Genomic DNA, 19,828 nt, shown 5'->3' with positions numbered 1-19,828 from the left:
GAAAATACTGAGAACATTCAAAAAGTGGGTTCAGGAGGATTCTTTGTTGAGCCTACCGAACAGGTACATAATTTTCACACAAGAGTACAAATAAAGTGAGTAAACTGCCATGACAATTAAGCTTGGAAACAGAATGCCAGGAACTTACCTTGAACACTCAAGAAAGTGGAGTCCTTCGTCACAGTGGGTAAGCTGGGGAGAACCTGGGTTTTTCATCCAGAATCTGAAAGATCTGAACATTTTCAGCCACACTGACCCATGGGGGAGGATGTGGGGGGGGTGAAGTTGAAAACTGAACAGCTGTGGTTGAAAATCTGTTTGCAGAGTTCCCACGGTCACTCCACTCAGCCCAAAACCTGCCAGTACCCACGCAGCAAGCGAACAACTTCACGTTAGAATTCCAGAACATGAGAAATTTGTAGACATACTACACATCAAGGTTGACAGAAGGAAGGTATGGAAATCTAGGAATGATGAGTGTGTAAAAATCTTACCAAACAAATCTGGATACTATCGCTACCTCTGTTAATCCAATCCAAGGGAAACAAGTAGCTGTGTTAAGAATAAAATCACAAAACAGTAATGGTTTGTTTCATTGTGTTGACATTAGTGTCAACTGAATTTGCTCAAATGTTTATAAGGGAAGAATGAGTAATGATGGGAAATTGAGGTGAATGTAGAAGTTGGGTAAGGAATATCATTTCTTTAAAAAATATTGTTCAACGGGGATTCAATTCAGCATGTCTGTTTGTGAGTATAATGCATTTTAATGGGTAAGGAATATTGCCATTAAGCTTACTCCAAACCTTTGAAGCAGGCAATCAATAGATAATGTTAAAATTTCAAGTCAAGTAGAAATATTAAGACTTGTTTTTAAAAACTCAGAGTCAGAGGTAAATGTGAAACAACAGCTTAGAAAAAAAAAAGAAAAATGGTAACTTCAAAAGAGTGAAGGATCACATTTATTCAGGCCTATTTGATCCTTAACTATATGCAAAGCAAATTTGATACAACATTTAAAAGTTAGAAAGGTACAGGCAACATTTTAAATGTAGAAAATACTAGCTTGGAAGATAAATGCTCAGCTGATCTGAAGATGACCTAAAGAAATCATGAGTTACTATTCTGCTCTTCACTTCCTTGCCTTAATCCCTGGACAACTGAAGTCACCTAGGTTTATTATCAAACTATAATTAATTTTTTGAGGTGAAGTGATGTAGTAGATCATAAAAATGCAGATATTACAGGGATTAATTTGTCAGAGCTGAAATCTACTGTGACACTACTATTTATACACTTTTACCTAGTAAAATACCATGTCTACATTCCCCTTTTCTAAAGCTAAAGATCTCTAGAATGTCTGGGTGGGGCTGGGAAGCAAAGCTTTCATAGTTTCATTTCATGTTATTTCTTCCATCAATGGAAACCAGAAGTGGGTTGAATAAATGAGATAAGATATAAAATATCAGGTGCAAAACAAACAATGGCTACCTTCTCTTCTACCTAACCACATGGGAAAGGAAGTGTGGCAATTGCTCAAATTACAACTGACCATTTTCGGGGCTGGGAATATGGCCTAGTGGTAAAGTGCTTGCCTCGTATACATGAAGCCCTGGGTTCGATTCCTCAGCACCACATAACATGTAGAAAAAGCCGGAAGTGGGGCTGTGGTTCAAGTGGTAGAGTACTATCCCTGAGCAAAAAGAAGCCAGGGACAGTGCTCAGGCCCTGAGTCCAAGGCCCAGGACTGGCAAAAAAACAACAAAAACAACAACAAAAAACAACTGACCATTTTCTGGAACCTGGGTCTAGAATATGGTTGAAGTGTAAGGCACTCTTTCTTTCTCTCTCTCTCTTTCTTTCTTCCTTCCTTCCTTTCTTCCTTTCTTCCTTGCCTGCCTTCCTTCCTTGCTTGCTTTCTTGCCTTCCTTCCTTCCTTCCTTCTTTCCCTTCCCTTCCCTTCTCCCCTTCCCCTTCCCTTCTCCCCTTCCCCTTCCCTTCCCTTCTCCCCTTCCCTTCCCTTCTCCCCTTCCCTTCCCTTCCCTGCCCTGCCCTTCCTTCCTTCCTTCCTTCCTTCCTTCCTTCCTTCCTTCCATCCTTCCATCCTTCCTCCCTCCCTCCTTTCCTTCCTCCCTCCCTCCCTTCCTTCCTTCTCTCTCTCCAGCTAAGGATTGAACACAGGAAGCAGTCTGATGGCTGGAAGCATCTATGACAGAAACAAAAAGGAAAATATAATGGATACTATTAGGTTTTATATTGGATAGTTTCAGGCATTCCAGGGTCAAGAGAGGCCCTTTGCTTGTTTGTTTTAACACAGGTTTCCTGTGTGCCCCCAGGGTGGCCTCAACTTTGCTATGTAACTGAGATTAGCCTTGAACCCTTGATCCTGACTCCAAAGTGCTGAGGGAGCAGATAGATATACCCCACAATGCCCAGTTAAAAACAACAGAAGTCCCTCTTGTCCATGTGATTTCATAACGATCAGGGCCAGCTGTGTCTGGAGAAATTCAGGTCAAGCCAGTTGCCAAATCCTCACTTCAACACAGGAAGATCTTCATCAAGACCTTCTAAACATCCTGTAGAAAATCAAGAAGAGATAAAGGATGGTCTCTCTTCCCACTCAGACCAAGTGCTTTTTTTCTCTCTCTTGAGTACTGGGTGTTGTTGTTTTTTTCACATCTCATATTCTTTTAGTTAAAAGATACCATTGCAATGGGTTATATTTTCATACATGTACATGATGTTCTCGGGTCATTTTCACTTCTATTAATTACTGTTCCTTCTCTCCTCTCCCACTTAACACTCAAACATGGCTTTCCTTCCTTCCTTCCTTCCTTCCTTCCTTCCTTCCTTCCTTCCTTCCTTCCATCTGTCTGTCTTTCCTTCTTTCCCTCCCTCCCCCTTCCTCTCCTTTCTCTTTCTTTCTTTCCTTCTTTCCCTACTTTCCTCTCTTTCCTTCCTTCCTTCCTTCCTTCCTTCCTTCCTTCCTTCCTTCCTTCCTTCCTTCCATCTGTCTGTCTTTCCTTCTTTCCCTCCCTCCCCCTTCCTCTCCTTTCTCTTTCTTTCTTTCCTTCTTTCCCTACTTTCCTCTCTTTCCTTCCTTCCTTCCTTCCTTCCTTCCTTCCTTCCTTCCTTCCTTCCTTCCTTCCTTCCTTCCCTCCTTCCCTCCCTCCTTCCCCCTCTCTCTTTCTTTCTTTTGTTGTCCTCCTTCCCTCTTTCCTCCCTCCCTTCCTTTCTTCCTTCCTCCCCACCCCCCTCTCTCTTACTGGAATCAGGACCTTGGGCATGACAGGCAAGTTCACCATGGAACTTTCTCTGCCCTTCTCTGGTTTACACTTATACTTCATAACTGAAGCTAATGCTACTGATGCTATATATCATGTCCATGGAAGAATGTTTTAAGTCTTCATTAATAGCTTTTCCTTCTGCTAAGATTTCTTTTTGGATTACTGCCCTTACTTACAAGCCAAACCAACTCACTCATAATTCATGTTTGTGAGCCAATCAAAAGAGTGAATCCCGTCATCCTTGAGTTGAGAAAATTGAGTGGCTAAGAAGAGAAGACTTATTATATGCTCTGTCATAACTTCCAAATTTAAACATAGTGATGTACAAGACTTCCCTATTCCAAAATATAATTACTCTACAAAATTGTGTGGTTTTTTTCAGTAGAATATATTTATTTCAGTGACTGGCTCTCTGCATTTATAGAACTTTAGTTGACATGAAATTCACTTAGAGATTTGTAACCCTTCTTTTTCTCCAGATCACATAAGTAATAATCTCATTGTTGGGTTACAAAACGTTTTGTAGTATGTAAAAGTGAAGGTTCTTTTAGCTCATGTTTCTTTCACTTCTTCTACTTTATTTTTTAAGCTACAAAGCTTAAAGAACCCTGCAACAAAGTCAAAGAGTGCTCCCTACAGTGTTTTGGCCTAAGGTTAGCCGTGCCTTAAAGCAGTGTTGAGGCTCTAACTGGTCCCAGGGCTGAGTTCAAGCTGGCCTTCTCAGGCCTCTTTCCACCAGTCATTGTGGCAGCCACAAAAGTGGAGCAAGAGCCCCAGCACTCATAGCCCTCATCACTATTTGCAATGGTGACTAACTTGGGGCTAAATGTAGAATTCACTGCATTCCTGAAGTTGACTCACTTCCATATGAAAGCCTCAGACTGGGGTTGGAACTCCACATATGCTTTCGTGGGGTTGCTCCTGTGATCCATGGCCTAGAGGGACCAGCCTAGGATTGCCTCGTCTTAAGAAACTGAGTCCAACTTAGGTTTTTCTGGATAAAGTTAATTAAAATAGCTCAGAGAGGCTGGATTCTAGTAGTAGAGCACCTGCCAGCAAGCAAAGGACTCTGAGTTCAAATACCAGTATCCCCCCCCCACCCCCACCTCAAATAGCTTAGATGGGCTGAGATGAAAAGGAGAATCCATAGGGGAATGTTCTGAATGGATTTGAGGACAATCTGGGTTACTTAACAAATTAACTTTCTCCATCAGTACAGGGCTTGACCTCAAAGTCAAGGGTAGAGCAGAAACGGGCTGACTTCAGAAGAGCAAGGACTTCCCATGTGTTCAGATCTGTTTCGGTTACCATCAGCCACAAGACTCGATTCTCTCATCTCCTGTAGCAAACAGCACAGAGTCATGAAAATATTTTCCTTAAAAGCATTTTAGCCTTTTTTTAAACCGAGTAATCCATAATGTGTACTTATACCACCATTTCCTAAGTTTTGTGTGGAGGAAAATACTTACATTTAAAAATCAACAGTCTCTAGGAGATATGTATGAATAACTTTTCAACACAGTAAGAACATACTCAAACTGAAGATTTGTTTTCATCTAAAATTAAGTTTTACTAATGTGTAACAAATGGAATAGTCCTACATGTCAGGAAGTCAAATGTTCCAGACAATAGAGGAAGAAACTTCAGGAGTTCCACTGTTTGGGAGGATTAATAGTGTCACCGTAATTTGTTTTTGTTTATAGTGCTTTGAAGCATGATGTAACTGCCCTAAGAACTCCTGTTCACCATATGTCCTTTCTGTCTTTATAGGTCTATAAAACATGCCACTGTCTACATACTGAGGTCTTATATAACCTAAAAAAGTAGTAATTAAGAACATTTTGAGCAAAAATCAAGACATACATGGTTCATCATTTTTCTTAGTAAAACTACTCTCTTCTCTGAGTAGTTTTCTCCTGGTCACCAAGCGCTAGTCAGCCTACTCAATGTTGTAAAAGGTCTAGCTGGCAGGAGACTTAGAATCCCACAAGATCCAGGCAGAGAGCCAAGCACCGCATCAGAAAGGGAGGCTCTGAAGGCAGTTGAAAAGAGGGGACTGTTTCTCCCTGCTGTGGAGCATTCACAGTGCAGCAGCCAACGAACTCTGTGTTGACTGTCACACTCTTCCCTATACCTCATGAGGCACTGTTAGGACCATCTCAGTTTGGTAAATGAGAATATGGAGGCTAAAGGCAAAGAAGTGACTTGCTGCCCAGGATGGCAAAGCTACAAGTAGCAGATCTAAGTCTTGAGCCTAATTTGCGTGTGTGTGTGTGTGTGTGTGTGTGTGTGTGTGTGTGTGTGTGTGTGTGTTCCTGAGCATTGAACCCAAGACTTCACACAGCAAGGCAAGCACTTTACTTGGGTTATAATCCCATTTATTTTCCTTCCTTCTTTTCTCCTTCCTTCCTTCCTTCCTTCCTTCCTTCCTTCCTTCCTTCCTTCCTTCCTTCCCTCCTTCCTTCCTTCCTTCCTTCCTTCCTTCCTTCCTTCTTCCTTCCTCCCTCCCTCCCTCTTTCTCTTCCTTTCTCCTTCCCTCTCTCCCTCCTTCTCTCCCTCCTCCCTCCCTTCCTCCCTCCTTTCCTTCCTTTCTTTCCTTCCCCACTCTCTCTTTCTTTTTTTATACCAGTACTAGGGCTTGAACTCAGTGCCTAAGTGCTGTCATTTATTTAGCGGTTTTATTCAAGGATAGTGCTCTATTACTTGAGCCACAGCTCCACTTCTAGCTTTTTGCTGGTTAATTGGAGATGAATCTTAATGGACTTTCCTACCTGATCTGGATTTGAACTGTGATCCTTAGATCTCAGGCTCCTGAGTAGCTAGGATTACAGTCATGAGCCATTATTTTGTTTCTGAGGTATGGTCTTGTTAACTTTCATCCTGTCCTTGCTTCCTGTGTATCTAGATTAGATGTGTGCTCTTCCAGGCTCAGTGGTGAAGCCAAGTCATAGCCAACACCATTACTACTTTCTTTAAGTCTTGGAACTGTTTGCTAGGAGTAAGCCATTTCAGGATGAGGAAACAGGAAGTCTTTTCAGGAGCTGAGTGACAGAAGTTCAGGGTCTGGAAGTCAGATGAGATGAGATGGTTCAAGGCAAGAAGTTCTAGGACTCAGTCATCAAGGAGAGATTCTAGTGGCAGGCCCAGCAACTGGCCTTCTTTGGGAATGTTTGTTTCCTGTACCTTGTTGCTCCCTTCTGTGGTCAGGAACTGGTAACAGTGGTGTGAGACGTGCCAACCTTCTGCTGTGAGAAACCTTAGTGGCTAGACCACACGATCAAAGTCATGCTGACCTGTCCTGAGCCTCACTCACTTACTCCGTGACACTGGGCCACTTGTTTACCTCCCTCTCAGATTCCACAGCTGTAATTGTGTAATAGACCATATCACTCCTCTACTCAAAACCTCCCAGTGGTGCCTACTCACAGTCATAATGAATTCCCAAACCTGCGCCCTCGGAATGATCTGGTCCTCAGATCCTACTCAGACCCTCATCCTACTTCGTATTTGTGTTTCGGTATCCACACCACCCTACTTGCTTTTCCTCCTGAATGTAGATATGCTGTGTTCATACTCCTCTTCCCAGAAGTTTCTTGCCCCATATATACACATGGATCATTTCCTCACTTCCTTCAGGCCTCTGTAGAGAGAGTGCTTTCTGATCACTCATACGTTTCTTTCATCCCACTTCTCTGTGTTCCCTCCCTATCCTCTTCCTCTGCTTTTTCTTTCATTCTTTCTCTTCCTTCCTTTCTTATCTTCTTTCTCTCTTTTCCTTTCTCTCTCTCTTTCTTTGCTTCCTTTCTCTTTCTTTCTCCCTTTCTCTCTCTCTCTCCTTCCTCCCTCCCTCCCTCCCTCCCTCCCTCCCTCCCTCCCTCCATTTCTTTTCTTCCCTTTCTTCTTTCTTTTGTGCCAGTCTCAGGGCCTGGGTGCTCTCCCTGAGCATCTGTGCTCAAGGCTAGCTCTATACCTTTTGAGCCACAGCTCCACTTCCAGCCTTCTTTTGTCGTTAATTAGACATCACAGTCTCACAGACTTTTCTGCAAGAGCTGGTTTCGAACCATAGTTCTCATACATCAGCTTCTTGTGTAACTAGGCTAACAGACTTGAACCACTGGCCCTACCTGCTTTACTTTTAAACCTGTTCTCATTCCTACTGCAATTACACTACATAGTCCTGCTTTAGTCTTTCTATTGCACTTAATGTGAGCTCAGCTACATGAGTAAGTACCATTTGTTAAAATTATTAGCTCTATTATTTCTCCATAGTTCAAAACAGAACTCAGATATAGTAGTGTATTTATATAATTTAGCTTAAAGCCAGCTGACTGTGTTATTGAGACATGACTAGATTATAAGAGCTCCAACTTCATCAGTGGACAAACACACGGAGGAAATCATAAATGAATGGGCTCTCAGGAGACAGAGCCTAGTGGAGGAAGCAGATCGTTGAGGGTGTGCCTTTGGCAGATTTACCTTGTCAGTGGTCCCTCCCTCTCTCCCCCTACTTCCCAGCTGCTATGAAATGAGCGCTGTACTTCCCAACGACAATGCCCCGCCCCACCCAGTGCAAAAGCCATTGCCTGAAACCTCTGAACCCCGAGCCAAAGTAAAGTCTTCTTTCCTTAAGTTGTTTTCTTAGGTATTTGTTACAGCAACAAACATCTAATAAAATATCTATACCTGTGAAATGTACCATCTTGTGAAAACATGCAGAATATGTAGTGAAGGGTAGAAAAGCCAGTTGTAAAACAGTGCACATTGGGTAATTTTTTCTCTATAAGTGCCTAAACACTTAATAAAACTATATATATTCACATACTGATAGCATGCATATCTATTAAGAGACATATTTTATAAATAATTTTATATAAAGCACACATGCTATATTTTTTACTTGAGGACTATATACCTTAAAATGTTAACAACAGTTACTTCTTTTTTTGTAATTTATTTATTAATTAAACAAATTTTTTGATAAGGTGTTGTGCAAAAAGGGCACAGTTACTTAGTAGGGCAGTGTGTACATTTCTTGTGATATCTTACACCCTGTTTTTCTTTCCCTTCCCTAGGTCAGGTAGACATATATACAATACACAATGTATCAAGAACATATACAGTAGCCACGTGGTCTACGCCAAAGAAAATTCGCCTAGGGCTTTAAATGTAATGTCGACATTAGACAATATGTTGACAGTAGTCGTATATGAACGTACATACATAGCTTTTGGGCTATTGTATTCCACTGAGAGGTCAATTTTTGACCTTTATATGTTAAGTAGTTGTTTGGTTTTAGTTACATAATGTTGGGTCGCTGCCCCAATCCTGTGGGAAATGCCATTTGACAAGCAGTTTTTGGTTTCACAAACCTGGTCTCTACTGTCTCTCCGTCACCCCATCTTAACAGTCATATATCAGGGATATCATGCCCCTTTGTGTTCTGTGTTCTAGGCTTGTCTCGCTCAACATTATTTGTTCAAGTTCTGACCATTTCCCTGCGAATAACAATATTTCACCATTCCTAATCGCTATGTAGTATTCCATTGTGTATAGGTACCATATTTTTTGGATCCACTCATCTGTGGAGGGGCATCTGGGTTGTTTCCATATTTTGGCTATTGTGAATTGTGCAGCGATAAACATGGAAGTTCAAATGTCTTTTTGATACCTTGGGACCTGCTGTTCAGGATAGATGCCTAGGAGTGGTATGGCTGGGTCATAGGGTAGGTCTATATTGAGCTTTTTGAGAAACCTCCATACTGTTCTCCAAAGTGGTTGTACTAATTTGCACTCCCACCAACAATGGAGAAGGGTTCCTCTTTCCCCGCACCCCCTCCAGAATTTGTTGTTGCCTGAGTTCAGAGGATAGGCCATTCTAACTGGGGTGAGGTGGTATCTCAGGGTTGTTTTTATTTGCATTTCCTTTACTACCAGGGATGTTGAACATTTCCTCATATGTTTCTTTGCCATTTTTATCTCTTCTCTTGTGAAGTCTCTCTTTAGCTCCTTTGCCCATTTCCTAATTGGTTTACTGGGCTTGGAGGGGCTTAGTTTTTTGAGTTCTCTGTACATGACAGATATTAGGTCTTTGTCTGTTGCTGTGCTGGTAAAGATCCTTTCCCATATGGTTGGCTGTCTTTCTATTTTGGTGGCTATGTCCTTAGCTGTGCAGAAACTTTTTAATTTGTAGTAGTCCCATTTGTCGAGTCTCTCCCCTATTTGTTGTGTCCCTGGGAACAACAGTTACTTCTAAAAAATAAATTATCCATGGACCGGTGTCCATGGATGCCTGATGCCTGTACTCCTAGCTACCCAGGAGGCAGAGATCTGAGGATCTTGTTTTACAGCTCCCTTGGGCAGGAGAATCCATGAGACTCTATGTTCAATTAACCATCCAAAAGCCAGAAACGGAGCTGTGGTTCAAGTAGTAGAGTGCTAGCCTTGAAAAAAGAAGCTCAGGGGGAGCACCTAGGCCTTGAATTCAAGTCTCAGGGCTGGTGCACATGCACACACACATGTGCATGCACACACTCACTTTCTCTCTCACACACATACAATGAAGTAGAGAGAAATAACATGGTAAGGGGAAGGGAGGGCTGATATTCAGGTTCAACTCTACAGCTCTGTGCTGCTTGAATTTGTGGGGGTGAATGCACAACAGGAGCAGTGAGTCATGAAAAGAGGAAATTCCATTAGCAGAAGCCTGTCAGGGTTGTGGTAAGCATACCAGGGCCTCCAGAAGTGGAAGTCACTCTCTGTGGAGATCTGTCCCTGCTGATGTGGAATACCAGTGCTATGACTTGAATATGTATTTCACATTTCATGCCTTGAAAACTGAGTCCTCAATCCTGCCATATATTAATGATATTCAAAGGTGGGCTCCTTGGGATGTCAATAAGATTAGGTGAGCCAGGCACTGGTGGCTACACCTGTAATCCTAACTACTCAGGATGCTGAGATCTGAGGATCCTGGTTCAAAGCCAGTTCAGGCAGGAAACTCTGTGAGACTCTTATCTCCAATTAACCACCAGAAAACTGGAAGTGGCACTGTGGCTCCAAGTGGTAGGGTGCTAGCTTGAGTTCAAGAAAGAAAGAAAAAGAAAGATGAGGTCATGAGAATGGGCCTCTACTACTGCATCAATAGCTTTATTTTTAAAAAGGAAGAGGAGAAGGAGAATGAGAAAGAAGAGAAGGAGAAGAGGGAGAGCAACCAGAGCCAGAGAGTCTGCTGCACCTCCCCACATGATGCCCTATGTCCCCTCAGGACTCTACAAGAATCCCTACCATCCAGAAGGCCCTCACCAGATGCTGAACAGATGTTGGCACCAGGATCTTGGATGCCTCGGCCTGTACAACCTCTATTTTGGAGACATGAAGAGACTCTATCCTTGATAAATTACCCAGTATGTGGTATTCAGTTATAGCAACAGAATACAGACTAAAACAATGAGTTTATCACCACTAACCACAGGACAGAGCCTGGTGCACCTCCTACCTGGTCACTGTTGCTCCTAAACTGGGGACAAGTGGTAATGTTGTCTCAGCTCATCTTTCTTCCTAATGTATATCTATAAACTCTCAAATTGCTGTGCTGAGATGAAGATTTCATTGCTTTCTTTGTTATTGTTGTTGGTGATGGTGGTGGTGATGGAGTGTGTGTACAAGATTGGGACAGGATAGTGCTGTGCCTTCTATTCCACACTGAGCAGAGCAGTTTGCTTCACAGTCTTCAATTGTAAAATAAAAGGATATGTGATATAGGTGATCTCTGGAGTCTTTGTGAACTGCCACATGTGTGTTTCAGTCTATGGCCATACCTAGAGTAGTATGAGGCTCTCAAACTTAATAGTATAAACTACTTGTTGATACCTGTCACTTCTGGTTGCTTGACCCTCTCCCAAAGCAGAAAACTACCACCCACTTGGACTCAGCCTGATAAAGCATCTGAACAAACATCAAATGCAGATAATAGCAAAAGCTGAAGGAAGGAAGCCTGAGAGGCTTAGAGACAGAGGCCATTATCCTTTACTGTTCCTGACACTGAAAAGATGCTCATCAGAAGTTTATTGAATAAACACATTACTGAGTAAATAATGTCCTCCGCTAGGAGAAAAGCTAACATAGACAGAGAAAAGTCTGTACAATATCCTGCAGAGAACCTGGAGGGCCAGTTTGAGGATCTTTCTACAGTACTAAGTTGCCCTGTCTTCTGGAAAAGTCTCCATGATGGATAAGATATTCCTAAGGATAAATGAATGCGGAAAAGCATACTAGTCACACTGAAACTGGCTGCCTCTGTTCACAAAGTGTTTGGCAAAATAAAAGTATTTGATCAAACTATGTGGTCACCAAATGAAGCTTGTAGTTTTTCAGTTATGGTTGGAAGATAAAATAATCATAAGTAAGTTAATGCAATGAAAGGTGTTTATGGTCTGTTTTAGCAAGTAGATGCTACCCATTTGAAGATAGCATGTCACTTTAAAAAATGAACAATACTCAAATGTTACTTTGTTAAATAGGTTTGAACTAATTTCTCTATACTTTCCTTTATCCTTTAATTTCTTTAGTAAGTTCTTTCTTTAACAACGCAAACAGAAACTTCACCCATCTTTAATTAGCCACAGATGCCCAAATGCAATCATTTCAAATTATAAAAGGAAAATTACTTGTTAAATGACACATCAGACTCTTCCAGAGCCTTCTACCTACTTATTTGTGGTACCCAGATTCCTTTACAACTCATACTTGAATCACTGATTCTTTTCTTTTCCTGTGGATCTCTTGTTCCTGTGAGATTTTCTGGTTTTGAATCCTCATGACATCTCCCAGCTACACAGTACCAGGCTCCAGTGCTTCTTGTGTCTCCACAATATGGAGTTACACCTAAATGTGTGTGGACCCAGCAAATCAACACATGTGAAGAGGGTTCTATGAGTGAGTTGATGTCTCACTTGTGATGGATTCTTTTTTTCCTTACTGGGGTTGTGTGGGATTAGCCACTCAGGTCATGGTGAAGAAGAAGCAAGCAATGAGACAGTATGACCTGTGATGGGGGTAACATAACTAGGTTGGTAGATGTAGGAATATTAGTTCACATTTCAGGGCTTCAGTTTCCTACTGGTAAAGGAGATAATGAAGCCAACCAACCTGTGAGTTTCCAGTGCCCACTCTCCACTGCATTGTGAGACACTGTGTGGGGAATGGTTGGTAAGGGTTACTCTCTCTCCATTGTAAGCCAATCAGAAAAGAGTAATGTAAATCTTGAGAGATATGATTGCCCCGGAGCCCTCAGAACCCGTGTGTCTTCCTCAAGAGATAAGGAACTCATGATGTAGAAAGCAAAAGGCCACAGGCATTGGTGGCTCACATCTGCAATCCTAGCTCTTCAGGAGACTGAGATCTGGAGCCTATAAGTTTGAAGCCAGCCCAGGCAGGAAAGTCCATGAGACTCATATTTCCAATTAACAACCCAAAAGCCAGAAGTAGAGCTGTGGCCCAAGTGGTAGAATGTTAGCCTTGAGCATAAAAGCTCAGGGACAGCACTCAGGCCCCAAGTTCAAGGCCCCCACCCACCCTCTGCACACACACACACACACACACACACACACACACACACAGAAAAGAAAGAAAGAAAGCCTAAGTTGTCCTTTTGTACTCATTCATTTAACAAGATAGAAAAACCTGTCCATACTTTTCTTACCAAACAAACTATAAACAGTACGTTTTGAGGTGAAAGAAAAGTAAACATGTATGAAAACAGGTTTATCAAATTAAAATAACTTAAGCCACATGATTGTTATGAACCACAAGACCCTCCTTCCCTGGTTTTGTTACTAAGTGTCCCTGTGATTTAAAGCTGCTAACAAAAGCAGCATTTCCCAGTGACACTGTCCCCTTTTTCTTTCCTGGGCAAGCCTGGCAGACACTCATTTGTATGTATGGTTTCAGCCTGTCTGCCGTGTCTGGCCAAAGGGACAGATACTAATGGCATATGTTAATTACTATCCAACAACTTCCTTTCATTAGGCTGTTTATTAACATTCTCACTTCTGCCCATTGAAGCAGCTGGCACAAGGGTCGGCTGGCAGCCCTGAGTTCATGTCCTGTTTTCACTGTGAGCCCACAGGATATAATAGATTTTTCCTTTTGGGTAATGAAATTCTTTCTGTTGCTATCTCAGCCAAAGAGCCTTCTGAGATGCCTGGACGATGACACAGAATAGTAACTTGGGAACAAATGTTTTGCTGTAGTGGCCCATCTTCAGGCTTGTTCTAGACAGATTTTTTGGTACAGTAGTCTGATAGGTATCCATCTGTCTGTGAAGACTTTTTTAAAACAAATATCATTAGTGGACACCATCATTCTACCCAAGTATAGCCAGATACTTAGAAATAATTTTATATATTAGTGAGAGTATGCACTATTTTAGGAAGAACATCAACCTTCTGTAAGCTTATCTCCAGTCTAGAACTCTCCATACCATGATAATATATATCTAAAATTTAAGACACTGGAAGATGGAAAGCAGAGGGAAAATAAGAAGGTAGAAGGTAGAAGGAAAGGTAGAAAAATCCCAAAGCATGAATCAGCATGGTGAACTATGAACTGGCCTATATTCATATTTCATCATACCAACACAATTGATTACCAAGAAATCTTTTGATTTCTCCATTTCATTGGTTGCACATATCTCTTTAATGTACCCTGAGGAGGGACATGGGCAAATCACCATCAGGATAACAAAGCAGCAGTGACACCGTAAGCAAATGTCCTTCAGCTTTCACCCAGGGACATCCCTGGGAGGTCATTGTCCCAGAATATCAAATGTAAGAGAGGGTTAGTGCTGAATGCTAAAGAGGCAGCTCTGAGACAGTCACAACAGGTTCCATTTTAAAGGGAACCAGAAATTTTATTCTCATCTGATCAGGCTATCTGGCCACAAATATTGGGAAAGTAGGTTTTCAGGTTTTCATGTTAGTACACAATACAGAATAATAATTTTTGCAGGAACAAGGCAGGGATGTCCACTCTCTCCCTTGCTCTTCAACATAGTACTAGAATTCTTAGCCAGAGCAATTAGGCAAGAAGAGAATATAAAGGGGATCCAAATAGGAAAAGATGAAGTTAAACTTTCTCTCTTCGCAGATGACATGATCCTATACCTAAAGAATCCCATAGACTCTACCCCCAAGCTACTAGAGCTGATCCAAAACTTTGGCAAAGTTGCAGGATATAAAATAAACCTTCAAAAATCAATGGCCTTTCTCTATGCTAACAACCCGAAGACCGAGGCTGAAATCAGGAAAGCAACTCCTTTTGCAATAGCCCCCCAAAACATAAAATACCTAGGAATAACCTTAACCAAAGAAGTGAAAGACCTCTTTGATGAGAACTTTAAAAGCTTGAAAAATGAAATTAAGTCAGAACTAAGAAAATGGAAAAACCTCCCATGCTCCTGGATTGGGAGGATTAATATAATCAAAATGGCAATATTGCCAAAGGCTATCTACAAATTCAATGCAATACCCATTAATATCCCAACACCATTCTTTAATGAAATAGAGGAAGCAATCCAGAAATTCATATGGAACAATAAAAGACCTAGAGTAGCAAAAACACTCCTAAGCAGAAAGAACAGTGCTGGAGGAATTACAATACCCAACTTCAAGCTGTATTATAAAGCTATAGTAATAAAAACAGCTTGGTATTGGCACCGGAACAGGCCTGAAGACCAATGGAACAGAATTGAAGACCCAGAATTGAACCCACAGAACTACGCCTACTTAATCTTTGATAAAGGAGCTAAAACAATAGTATGGAAGAAAGATAGCCTCTTTAACAAGTGGTGCTGGCAAAACTGGCTCAACACATGCAACAAACTAAAACTAGATCCTCATATATCACCCTGCACCAAAACCAATTCCAAATGGATTAAAGACCTTGAAATCAAAACAGGCACCCTGAAAACACTAAAGGAAGGAGTAGGAGAAACACTTGGGCTCCTTGGCACAGGACAGAACTTCCTTAACAAAGACCCTGAAAGGCTACAAATCAAAGAAAGGTTGGACAAATGGGACTGCATCAAACTGCAGAGCTTCTGCACGGCAAAGGACATAGCTCGCAAGATAAACAGAAAGCCCACAGACTGGGAGAAGATCTTTACCGGACATTCAACAGACAAAGGCCTCATCTCTAAAATATATGCAGAACTAAAAAAAATTACCTTCTTCCAAAACAAAACCGCAAAGAACCAATAGCCCCCTCATCAAGTGGGCTAAAGACTTACAAAGAAACTTCTCTGATGAGGAAATGAGAATGGCCAAGAGACATGAAAAAATGCTCTACATCACTGGCCATAAAGGAAATGCAAATCAAAACAACATTGAGATTCCATCTCACCCCAGCAAGAATGTCATATATCAAGAAAACTAATAATAACAACTGTTGGAGGGGATGTGGCCAAAAGGGAACCCTACTTCATTGTTGGTGGGAATGTAAACTGGTTCAGCCACTCTGGCAAGCAGTATGGAGATTCCTCAGAAGGCTCAATATAGAACTCCCCTATGACCCAGCAGCCCCACTTTTGGGTATCTATCCAAAAGCCCATAAACAAAATCACAGTAATGCCACCAGCACAACAATGTTCATCGCAGCACAATTTGTCATAGTGAGAATCTGGAACCAACCCAGATGCCCCTCCATAGACAAATGGATCAGGAAAATGTGGTACATATACACAATGGAATTTTATGCCTCTATCAGAAAGAATGACATTGTTCCATTTGTAAGGAAATGGAAGGACTTGGAAAATGTTATACTAAGTGAAGTGAGCCAGACCCAAAGAAACATGGACTCTATGGCCTCCCTTATTGGGAATAATTAGTACAGGTTTAGACAAGCCATAGCAGAGCATCACAAAGCCCAATAGCTATACCTCTATGAACACATAAGATGATGCTAAGTGAAATGAACTCCATGGTATGGAAACAATTGTTATATCACAGTTGTAACTACTTTCAACGTCCTATGTGTATGTGTAGTTTCTATTATTGATGATGTTCTTGTATCACCTTCCTGTGGTTGTACCTACACTATCTCTGTAATCTTATCTGAGTATATTGGAAACCGTGTTTACTGGTATTGGAAGTAGGAAATTCAAAGGGAATACCAAATTTGAGAGACACAGGGTAAAAAAAGAGAAACAACTACAAAAGCAATACTTGCAAAACTGTTTGGTGTAAGTGAACTGAACACCTGGGGGGGGGGAGGGTAAGGGGGGAAGGAGGGGAGCATGAGGGACAAGGTAACAAACAGTACAAGAAATGTATCCAATGCCTAACGTATGAAACTGTAACCTCTCTGTACATCAGTTTGATAATAAAAATTTGAGAAAAAAAAAGAATAATGATTTTTGTCAACAGTGTCACAGTTGCATAAGACACCAGCTCTTATTTATTTATTTATTTATTTATTTATTTATTTTAATTTATTTTTTGAGAGTGAATACAGGCCATGCTACTGTTTTATATTCTTAATCCTGCTAAGAGGCCATGCCCTTTTTCTTTCCCACCCACTTGTCCAGCTGCCAGAACCAGCTAGCACCCAGGGTATGTGATGGAAAGTCAATGCCATGTATATACTTTGTCTCTCATAAGTCTCATGTCAAGGAGCTCTGAGGAGATTCTTTGGTGTTTGGTGAGAGAGCAGATGGAGAATACCATGAGGAGGGTGCTGAATCAACAAATACTTGTTACCTAAAAACAGGGCTGCAGCTGTCATGTACCAATATGGATGCATGTACTCATCCTTAATATATTGTCTGTGCTGATTGGCAGAAGGTCAGTGCTCTGAACCTCTGCCGTGATCTCTTCTGCCCCAGATATGCCAATCTCTTCCTAGGACTCCTGAATTCCATAAGACCATCTTCCAACACGGTTAGCACCTGGCCCCATAAGATCATTGGCCTGGCAATGTACAGTGGCTTGTGCCTCTGACATGGTGTGAATATTATTAGACTATTGCCCTGACATTTAAGTCCTAGAATTAAGCTGGTAATATACTGAAGTTCCCAACCTGATATAGAGAACTTTCATGAAAAGGGCTCTCTGTCAAGTTGTGGAAATGGTGCCATTTGGTTGACATTGATTTTTAAGCTTGGTAATGGACTTTATCAACATGCCAGCGTGGATGGAGTTCTCAAACACAGATTCACATCACTCAAGCTCTCAAGAGACTGCCACACAAACCAAAAACGACAACTTGTCAATTTGCAATGAGAACTAAGAACTTTTAAGCAGAACGGACTTTGTGTCACCTTGACTAACACATTCTCTCCCGGTAGGAAACAAAGTAGGAAGACAAATGGCAATGAGAATGTGGCTGGAACACAAAGTGAGCAGAGGATAATACAGGGAAAGTTTTCAGGTCAGTGGGGTCAAATGTTCTCAACTTCATGCCTTTGCCTCTCCTTTGGGAATGGACTTGCCACAGATGTAGGTCTAGCTGTTCCCCTGAGATCACCCATGAATGCCCCCTTTGCCAAGCCCTTCCTCTGACCCCCACTTTTTCTGTCCCACATAGACATGCCATTTTGGTTGATGTGCTTCTATCTTTAGATTTGTTAATACCACCAGCCAAGCTCTGCTAATTCCTTGTGCCTAACTTGGAAGACATTTAGGTTTCCAGAACCTTGACCTTTTCGCCTCAAGACCTTCCCTTTTGGGTAAGATGATTATCATTTAACTCATTGGCCTGCTTTGGCAAACTTTTGAAGCATCTAAGAAATGTTTAAACACTAATGTCTAGTCTCCACTATCAGAAATTCTGATTTAACTGATTCTTTCTGACATCTGGGAACTGGCACTTATGCAATTGGAATTTGGGACTCTTAAAGAGTTGACATTCAAGGAAATGAAATTTGAATTTGAGCAAACTTTGGGAATCCCTGATTTAACTCTCTTATTCAGGATGGTTTGACCCACATCAGCATTAAGAGAATGACAGAGCCTGAGATATTAAGTTATTTGAACTAGGGTGGGAGCCAACTTTTTCTTCTCTTTTCTTTTTTTGTTGGTCATGGGGCTTGAACTCAGGGCCTGGGCACTGTCCCTGAGCTCTTTTGCTCAAGGCTAACTAGCACTCTACCACTTTGAGCCACAGCACCACTTTTGATATTCTGGTGGTTAATTGGAGTGTCTCTCAGACTTTCCTGCCTTAGCTGGCTTTGAACCTTCCCAAGAGCAAAGCAAGAGATAAAGAAAATATAAAATATGTGTATGTATTTATTATTAAATGTTACCCAGTAATAAGGAAAAATGAAATCATGTTATTTGCAAGAAAATAGGTACAACCAAAAGACACTATCCTGAGAGAGATAAACTAAGTTAAAAAAAAAAAAAAGAACAACAGCAAACCCCAAAATATTGTATGTTTTTCCTCATATCTGGAAGCTCTATGTAAAAGACACACAAATAAATATATTCATATACATACATGTACAGGTGCGTACATATATACACATACACATACACATACATATATACTATTTGCATAAGTATATATGTGGATAAATACAGAAAATGAATAAAACTGGGATTATTTAGGAGGATTATTTAGATAGTGAAGGGGAAAGGCAAAACAATTTTGAAAGAGGACAAACATGGTCAAAACACATTGTGTGCAACTACGAAAACTGAACAAGAAAACCTATTGAAATTGTTCTGAGAATGGGGAAAAGAGGAAAAGGGGAAGAGAGAATGAAAGAGGGGGTAAGATTGGTTGGAACATATTGTAAATATGTGTGGAAATGGAACCGTGACTAATGCAAAATAAGGAAAGTCTGGAATTCCAGAATTCCAGCCTGTCATCTTCCTAAATTAGCCAAGGATTTTCAATTTTCCCTGCAGCTCCCTCATTTCCTGTTGTCATCTCTAACCTTTCCAACATACGTGAGAATCTCCTTTTGAGTTTTCCCAGTGTTTGCAGCTTTGTTTAACTTGCAGGGCATCTGGGAAAGCCATCAACATTACTTTGGAAGCAACTTTTAAAAAAGAAAATGCAGCCCTGGGAGAGGAAAACGTAATGGGCAGGGCAGAGGTCTGTCCAGCACCTCCACCCTTCCTTTTCCTGGGACTACCAGTGATAAAACTTGCAATGGAATAATTTTGAGTAGGATTTCATTTTGTTTTGTTTTTTGCCAGTCCTGGCGCCTGAACCCAGAGCCTGAGCACTGTCCCTGGCTTCTTTTTGCTCAAGGCTAGCATGCTACCACTTGAGCCACAGAGCCACTTCCAGCTTTTTCTGTATATGTGGTGCTGAGGAATCGAACCCAGGACTTCATGTATGTGAGGTGAGCACTTTACCACTAGGCCACATTCCCAGCCCAATAATTTTGAATAGGGACAAGGCATGGTACAAGGCCACCATGTATGACTGAGCAGGTGATACAAGGCACAAATTAAGGGTCATCAATGACACAGCATTGTGCAGTTCTGGCATCTTTTAATCACTTACCCCACCGCCTCCTCCCACAGCCATGGCAG

The sequence above is a fragment of the Perognathus longimembris genome, chromosome 3, assembly GCF_023159225.1.
Source record: "Perognathus longimembris pacificus isolate PPM17 chromosome 3, ASM2315922v1, whole genome shotgun sequence".
NCBI lineage: Eukaryota > Metazoa > Chordata > Mammalia > Rodentia > Heteromyidae > Perognathus > Perognathus longimembris.
The sequence above is the reverse complement of the archived record's forward strand: the minus strand, read 5'-3'. Positions refer to the sequence as shown.